Source organism: Pan paniscus, chromosome 1, assembly GCF_029289425.2.
Source record: "Pan paniscus chromosome 1, NHGRI_mPanPan1-v2.0_pri, whole genome shotgun sequence".
NCBI lineage: Eukaryota > Metazoa > Chordata > Mammalia > Primates > Hominidae > Pan > Pan paniscus.
In genome coordinates, this window is record NC_073249.2 from 108,504,448 (window position 1) to 108,513,563 (window position 9,116).

The window sequence follows — 9,116 nt, forward strand, 5'->3', positions numbered from 1 at the left end:
GCCTGGTTTATTTCTCTTAACATAATGTCCTCCAGTTCCATCCGAGTTACTGCAAATTACATGCTTTTATTCTTTTTATGGCTGAATAGTATTCCATTGCATATATACCATATTTTCTTTATTTATTCATGGACACTTAGGTCGATTCTGTATCTTGGCTATTCTGAATAGTGCTGAAATAAACATGGAGGTGCAGGTATTCCTTTGATATACTGATTTCTTTTCCTTTGAATACATTCCCAGTAGTGGGATTACTGGATCATATGGTACTTCAATTTTTAATTTTTTGAGAAACCTCTATGCTGTTTTCCATAATGGCTGTACTAATTGACATTTTCACCAACAGTGTATGAGTCCCTTTTTTCCACATCATCATCAGCACTTGTTATTTTTTGTCTTTTTGACAATAACCATTCTAACTGGGGTGAGATGATATCTGATTGTGGTTTTGATTTGCATTTCCCTAATGATTAGCAACGTTGAACATTTTTTCACATGTCTGTAGGCCATTTATATGTCTTCTTATGAGAAATGTCTATTCACATCTGTTGCCCACTTTTTAATGGGATTACTGGCTTTTGTTTTGTTTTGTTTTGTTGCTGTTGAGTTGAGTTCCTTGTATAGTCTAGATATCAGTTCCTTGTCAGATGAATAGTTTGCAAATATTTTCTCCCATTGTACAAGTTGTCTCTTTATCAATTGTTTCTTTTGCAGTGCAGAACCTTTTTAGCTTAATATAGTCTTATCTGTCTGTTTTTGTTTTTGTTGCCCATGCTTTTAAAGTCTTAGTTACAGCAAGGCATGGTGGCTCATGCCTGTAATCCTAGTGGCTCAGGAGGCTGAGGTGGGAAGATCACTTGAGGACAGGAGTTTGAGACCAGCCTGTGCAACATAGTGAGACCCTGTCTCTACAAAAAAAAAAAAAAAAAAAAAAAAATTAGCTGAGCATGGTGTTGTGCGCCTGTAGTCTCATCTACTCAAGAGTCTGAGGTGGAAAGATCACACAAGCCCAGGAGCTTAAGGCTGCAGTGAGCCATGATCATGCCACTGCACTCCAGCCTGGACAACAGAGGAGACCCCAGATCTACAAAATTTAATAAATTAAAAAATAAAGGCTCATCCATAAAATCTTCACGTAGTCCAATGTCCTACAGAATTTCCCCTATGTTTTCTTTTGGATCTTATCTTTAAGTCTTTAATCCATTTTAAGTTGACTTTTGTATATGGTGAGAGACAAGGGTCTAGTTTCATCCTTCTGCATGTGGATATCCAGTTTCCCCAGCACCATTTATTGAAGAAGGTGTTCTTTCCCCAGTGTATGTTCATGGCACTTTAGTCAAAAATCAATTGGCTGTAAATATGTGGATTTATTTCTGGGTTCTCTGTTCTGTTCCCTTGGCCTATGTATCGATTTTTATACTAATACTATGCTGTTTGGGTTACTATAGCTTTGTAGTATATTTTGAAGTAAGGTAGTATGATGCTTCCAGCTTTGTTCTTTTTGCTTAGGATTGCTTTGGCTATTTGAGGTCTTTTGTGGTTCCATACAAATTTTAGAATTCTTTTCTATTTATGTGAAGAATGTCACTGGTATTTTGATAGGGAATGCATTAAATCTATAGATTGTTTTGTGTAGTATGGCCATTTTAACAATAGTAATTCTTCTGATCCATGAGCATGGGATGTCTTTCCATTTGTTTGTGTCCTCTTCAATCTCTTTCATCAGTGGTTTTTGTTGTAGAGGTCTTTCATTAAATTCATTCCTAGGTATTTTATTTTTTGTAGCTATCGTAAGTGGGATTGCTTTTTTGATTTCCTTTTCGGCTAGTTTGTTATTGGTGTATAGAAACACTACTGATTTTTGTATGTTGATTTTGTATCCTACAACTTTACCAAATCTGTTTATCAGTTCTAAGAGTTTTTTGGTGGATTCTTCAGGTTTTTCGTGATATAAGATTATGTCATTTGCAAAGGAAGATGACTTCCTCTTTTTTAACTTAGATGCCTTTTATTTTTCTGTTTTTTGATTGGTCTAGCTAGGGCTTCCAGTACTATGTTGAATAAGAGTGGTGAAAGGTGGACATCCTTGTTTTGTTCCAGTTCTTAGAGAATAGGCTTTTAGCTTTTCCTCATTTAATGTGATGTTAGGTGTAGGTTTGTCATATATGGCCTTATTATGTTGAAGTATGTTCCATCAGTGCCTAATTTGTTGAGAGTTTTTAACCATGAAGACATGTTGAATTTTATAAAATGATTTTTTTGCATCTATTGAGATTATCATATGGTTTTTGTCTTTTATTCTGTTGATGTGATGTATCACATTTATTGACTTGCCTGTATTAAAACACCTTTGCATCCCTGAGATAAATCCCACTTGATTATGATGTCTTATATTTTTGATGTGTTGTTTGATTTGTTTTGCTAGTATTTTATTAAGGAGTTTTGCATCTATGGGATATTGGTCTGTTTCCTTTTTTTTTTTAACTGCACACATACATGGAAATTAAACAACATGCTCCTAAATGACAATTGGGTCCATAAAGATATTCAGAAGGAAATAAAAAGATTTCTTGAAGCAAATGAGAATGGAAACACAATTTACCAAAACCAGTGTGTTTCATACCACTGGTTTTTGTTGTTGTTGCTATTGTTGTATCCTTTTCTGGTTTTGATATCAGGGTAATGCTGTCCTTGTAGAATGATTTAGAAAGAATTCCCTCCTCTATTTTTGCAACAATTTGAGAATTGGCGTTAGTTCTTTACAGGTTTGGTAGTAAAGCCATCCGGTCGTGGTCTTCCCTTTACTGAAAAACCTTTTATTGCTGATTCAATCTCATTATCCATTATTGTTCTTTTCAGGTTTTTTATTTCTTCCTTGTTCAATCTTGGTAGGTTGTGTTTGCCCAAGAACTTATTCATATTCTTTAGGTTTTGCAGTTTGTTAGCCACATCATTGGTCATTGTTTGTAATAGTTGTCAGTGATCTTTGTATTGTTATGGTAACAGTTGTAAGGTCTTCTGGTTTCTGATTGTGTTTGTTTGGGTCTTCTCTCTTTTTTTCTTAGTCTAGCTAGCAGTTTATGAATTTTATTTATCTTTTCAAAAGCCAACTTTTTGTTTAGTTGATTCTTTTTTTCTTTTTTTTTGTCCCTATTCATTTTGTTCTGCTCTGATCTTTATCTTTTCTTTACTTTTACTAATTTTGAGTCTGGTTTGCTCTTGCTTTTCTAGTTTATTGAGGTGCATAATTGGTTATTTGAAATCTTTCTACTTTTCTGGTGTAGGCATTTATTGCTATAAACTTCTCTCTTAGCAATGCTTTGCAGTATCCCATTGGTTTTGGTAAGTTGTGTTTTCTTTTTTTTTTTTTTTTTCCAAGAGAATTAAATGGGTTATTAATTACACATGACAATGGATGATACACAAGCTTTATTCCCATCTATAATTTTATCTGGTACCATTATTCAATTTAGATATACTGCATAGGATGTGCCAACAAACTTTTTTTGTTTGTTTGTTTTTGAGACAGAGTCTCGCTCTGTCGCCCAGGCTGGAGTGCAGTGGCGCAATCTTGGCTCACTGCAACCTCTACCTCCTGGGTTCACACCATTCTCCTGCCTCAGCCTCCCAAGTAGCTGGGACTACAGGCACCCACCACCATGCCTGGCTAATTTTTTGTATTTTTAATAGAGACGGTGTTTCACAATGTAGGCCAGGATAGTCTCGATCTCCTGACCTGGTGATCCGCCCGCCTCGGCCTCCCAAAGTGCTGGGATTACAGGCCTGAGCCACCATGCCCAGCCCCCAACAATCATTTTTATAACCAATAATTCCATGATTTTGCTTGGGCAATCCCTTTTAATGGTGAACTTCAGGTCACAACAGTAACTGTCAGTTCAACTACACCAAGGTTTCTGAAGACAGTGGCTTCTTCACCCAAGCAGGTTGTATATAAATTCCAAATAGTACCTGGTATCACCCTGAAGGAATTCTAACTTCACACTGTTGGGGAAATTTACCAAGATGGCTTCAGAGTAAACTAACTTAGCATATTTTTTTAAAAGACTCATTTATTCAGCATCACAATCAGACCATTACATTTAGCAATCAACAGCATGGGTGGAAAAGAAAAAAAAAAAACTGGCCGGGTGTGGTGGCTCATGCCTGTAATCCCAGCACTTTGGGAGGCCGAGGAGGGCGGATCACGAGGTCAGGAGATCGAAACCATCCTGGCTAACACGGTGAAACCCTGTCTCTACTAAAAAACCAAAAAATTAGCCCGGCGTAGTGACTGGCGCCTGTAGTCCCAGCTACTTGGGAGGCTGAGGCAGGAGAATGGCGTGAACCCGGGAGGCGGAGGTTGCAGTGAGCCGAGATCGAGCCACTGCACTCCAGCCTGGGCAACACAGCAAGACTCCGTCTCAAAAAAAAAAAAAACTACATTAAAACCCTTTGTTGGAATGCTTTACACTTTCCGCAGAACAGAAACTAAAATAACCTGTTATACAATTAGTCACAAATACAGTCCTCCTCAAGTTTTTTTGCCCATACACTTGAGTATTTGTCTCAAACATGTCTTCTTTATAGTAGCTAGGCCCTGCCACCACTGTGCTTGGCTGAGTTCACAAATCTTTTGTAACCTGTAGCTTCCCTGTCACTTCCCTGGCTCTCCTCTCCTGCTAAGATTTGTTTCCTGGCAGTAATTAAAATCTTCCGCCACTGCCATAGGTCTGCTGCTACTGGAACCACCGTAGCCACCTTGGTTTCATGGTTTGGCAAAGTATTGGCATCCACCACCATAGGGGCCAGAGTTTCTGCCTCCAAAGTCTCCTGCCTTCATGGGTCCAAAATTTGAAGATTGATTGTTGTAACTGCCAAAATCATTACAGCTTCCACCACTTCCAAAATTGCTTCCATCATTACCAAATCCATTATAGCCATCTCCACAACCATTGAAGTTTCCTCCATGACCAAAGTTGTCATTCCAAAAACTACCTCCATGACCACCACCAAAGTTTCCAGAACCACTTCGACCTCTTTGGCTGGATGAAGCACTAGACATCTCTTGCTTTGACAGGGCTTTCCTAACTTCACAGTTGTGGCCATTCACAGTATAGCATTTCTGAATGACAGTCTTATCCACGGAGTAATAGTCGTCAAAGGTTACAAAAGCAAAGCCCCTCTTCTTGCCACTGCCTCAGTCAGTCATTATTTCAATCAGTTCCATTTTTCCACACAGTTCAAAATAATCTCTTAGGTGATGTTCTTCAGTGTCTTCTTTAATACCACCAACAAGTATCTTTTTCACAGTTAAGTGGGCACCTGGTCTTTGAGAATCTTCTCTTGAGACAGCTCTCTTTGGTTCCACAACTCTTCCATCGACCTCGTGTGGCCTTGCATTCATGGCTGCATCCACCTCCTCCACAGTGGTATATGTGACAAACCCAAAGCCCCTGGAGAGCTTGGTGTTTGGATCTCTCATTAACACTCAGCCCGTGAATTCCCCATTGCTCAAAATGGCTCCTCAGGCTCTCGTTGATTGTTTCAAAACTCAATCCTCCAATGAAGAGCTTCCTCAGCTGTTAGGGCTCTTTAGGAGACTCTGACTTAGACATGACGGCAGGGGGATGAGAGACTTTACAATGCTTCCTCGGTGGCATCCATGGGCAGAAAGGACATGTTTCCATTTTCATTTGCTTCATGAAATTTTTTTATTTCCTTCTGAATATCTTTATTGACCCAATTGTTAGGAGCATGTTGTTTAATTTCCATGTATTTGTACAGTTTCCAAAGTTCCTCTTGTTATTGATTTTCAGTTTTATTCCATTGTGAGCTGAGAAGATATTTGTTATGGTTTTGATTTTTAAAAGTTTGTTAAGACTTGTCTTGTGGTCTAATATATGGTCTATCCTGGAGAATGTTCCATGGGTTGATGAGTAGGATGTGCATTCTGCAGCTGTTGGATGAAATGTCTTGTAAATGCCTGTTAGGTTCAGTTAGTCTCTAGTGCATATTGAGTATGATGTTTATTTGCTGGTTTTCTGTCTAGATCTGTGCAATGATGAAAGTGAGATGTTGAAGTCCTCAACTATTAGTATATTGGAGTCTCCCTCTTTAGCTCTAACAATATTGGTTTTATATACCTGGGTACTCCAGTGTTAGGTACATATATATTTACAATTGCTATATCCTCTTGCTTAATTGATCCCTTTATCATTTTATAATGACCTTTTTTGTCCCTTTTTATGTTTTTTGACTTTAAGTCTATTTTGTCTGATATAAGTATAGCTACAGAAGCATATTTTTGGCTTCTGTTTGTGTGGAATATTTTTGTCTATTCCTTTTCTTTCAATCTATGTGTGTCTTTACAAGTGAAGTAAGTTTTTTAGGCAGAATATAATTGTGTCTTTTTTTTTTTTTTTTGATCTATGCAGCCAGTCTATAGCTTTTAATTGAGGAATTTAAGCTGTTTACATTGAAGGTTGTTTTTGATAGGTGACGACATGTTATTATCATCTCGTTCATTGTTTTCTGATTGTTTTGTATTTTTTTGTTTTATTGTTCATGTCTACAGTTTGCTCTGTTTTGTGGTAATAACAGTTGACTCCTTTTTTCTCATTTGTGTGTCTGCTTTATCAATGAGTTTTATTTTTTGTGTGTTTTCATATATATGTAGATGTAGTTCTTTTGCTTCCAGATGTAGGATTTCCTTAAGCTCCTCATCATTTATTTTGTTGAATTTGTCATTCAGATAATGAATTCTTTCCTTGATTTCTTTGTACCATTCATTTGGGTTGTCCTATCTCACTGACTTTTTCTAATGTCATTATTTTGAAGTTTTTTCCAGGCATTTCATAGATTTCCTTTTCTTTGGGCTCTGTTACTGGTAATTATAATGTTCCTTTGGAGGTGTCATGTTTTCTTGCTTTTCCATGTTTTTGTGTCCTTACCTTAATATCTACACATCTATTGTAACAGTTGCTTCTTCCAGTTTTATCGGTTGGCTTTTGCAGTGAAATATTTTTCCTGTAGATGTTTCTGTAGTGTTGGTTAGAAAAGGCATTTTGGCATTGATTCTTGGTGGGGATAGTGGCGTACCCTTTGTATGATTTCTTCAGCTGTAATCAGCTCATCGGTGGCATCTGTGAGTTCCTCAGTGGCTTAGGCTGCAGTTGTTAGTGGAGGCTGTGGTGACACTTTGCTGATGATGTGAATGCCAGATGGGCCAGTCCTCGGGCAACAGTGGTGATGGTGGTGGTGGTGTGCTGAGCATGCCAGTCCTCAGGTGCCAAAGTAGTATATGTGGGCACCAGCAGTGACAAGTTCAGGAGGGCAGAGCCTGGGGCCCCCAGATGTTGTGCGTGGTGCCGGCAGTGGCAGGTCCTGAAGGGCAGGTCCTCTGGTCCCCAGACAGCATGTGTGATGTTGGTGGTGTCAGTAGCAGCGGCAGGCCAACCCTTAAAACACCAAGCAGTGCACACAGGCACCAGCAGTGGTGGTGGCAGGCTGGGTGTGCTGGACCACAGTCTCCTGGGTGGTACATGTGGGCAGGGGCTGGTAGCAGCAATGTCAGTGTAGACAGGCAAGTACCCCTGCTTTTAGGAGGTGCATATGGGCACAAGCAGCATGTGGGGTGGTCCTGTCCTTATATTGCTAGACAGCATTCACATACACTAGTGGCAGCACACAGGGTAGGTCTATACCCAAACCCCTGCACAGTGGGTGCAGGCCCACGCACTGACTTTTTCATGAGCACTCAGCAGAGTCCACAGATAGGAGCTGGTGAATGAATATTAACTCCCTTTTGGTGCCCTCACTATTCTAGACTGGCACACTAACCCACACTTAGCCTTTGGAAGCTCCTTTAAAATGTGATTGGTTTCTTCTTCCCTACTTGTATTGTGGCCTACAGCTTTTTCTCATGTGGTTTGCTATAGGTGAGAGAGTTTGTGTCTTTTATCTCTCCTTAGAAGGGTTTATCTCTCTTTCAAACTCAGATAACTCTATTTTCCTCAGTTTTCTGATTGGTTCAATAAAGTTATGATTTTGCTTTTTTCTGGACTTTTCTCATTGTTGTGATGAGAACAATAGTCTTTGCAGTTTTTTAACACAAAGCAGAAGTGAAAATTCATGCTTAATTTTTAAATTTTTTATGATAATGATGACATCGAACTATTAGTAAGTGTATCTCAAGGTAAAAGGTGTTCTTAGGTTGAGTTTCCTAATTAATTAATATTCTAGATCATTTAAAATTTTGGACAAGTTCTTGCTAGATCTGTTTAGACAAACATTGTTTTTTATTGAAATATGGGCCGGGCGCGGTGGCTCACGCCTGTAATCCCAGCACTTTGGGAGGCCGAGGCGGGCGGATCACGAGGTCAGGAGATCGAGACCATCCTGGCTAACACGGTGAAACCCCGTCTCTACTAAAAATACAAAAAATTAGCCGGGCGTGGTAGCGGGCGCCTGTAGTCCCAGCTACTTGGGAGGCTGAGGCAGGAGAATGGCGTGAACCCGGGAGGCGGAGCTTGCAGTGAGCCGAGATCGCACCACTGCACTCCAGCCTGGGCGACAGAGCGAGACTCCGTCTCAAAAAAAAAAAAAAAAAGAAATATGGCTGAAATGTTCATTATTAAGAGTGGAGAGAATGTCAGCTGACACTTTCTTGTTTGCTCGTGCTTGCATTATTAGTATTACCTTTAAGTGATGGTATCTTTAAACGAATTATTTTTTTAGGCCACTAGTCTCTTTGTGAGGGCTAATTTTCTTAAAGCTAGATAATAGCAAACCTCTTAACCAAGCACACTCAAACTGCAATACATCACATTACACTGAAAGTGATTAAATGGCAGAGGTTTGTACTGTCAGCCCCTATGAGTTTGAGAACTCCCACTCTGCCTCAAAGATCCTTTTGTATTATACATGATATATGACTGTATGACATAGTTACCAACTGAGGGAATCAGGATCAATCCACATATTAAATATTTATAAAGCTTAATTTCTTTCCTTAGATAAAAAGTTTGCTAGAATATTAGAAACATTAGACTATTAGAAACAAAAATTAGAAATATTAGGAATTCTAATATTTTCTCACTTTAATAGATCTTCTTAGA

General features: G+C 38.9%; 1 pseudogene; it reads right to left on the reverse strand.

The window, feature by feature from the left end:
• Positions 1-209: 209 nt before the first annotated feature.
• Positions 210-8,112, reverse strand: LOC117977040 (heterogeneous nuclear ribonucleoprotein A1-like; annotated as a pseudogene).
• Positions 8,113-9,116: the final 1,004 nt, after the last annotated feature.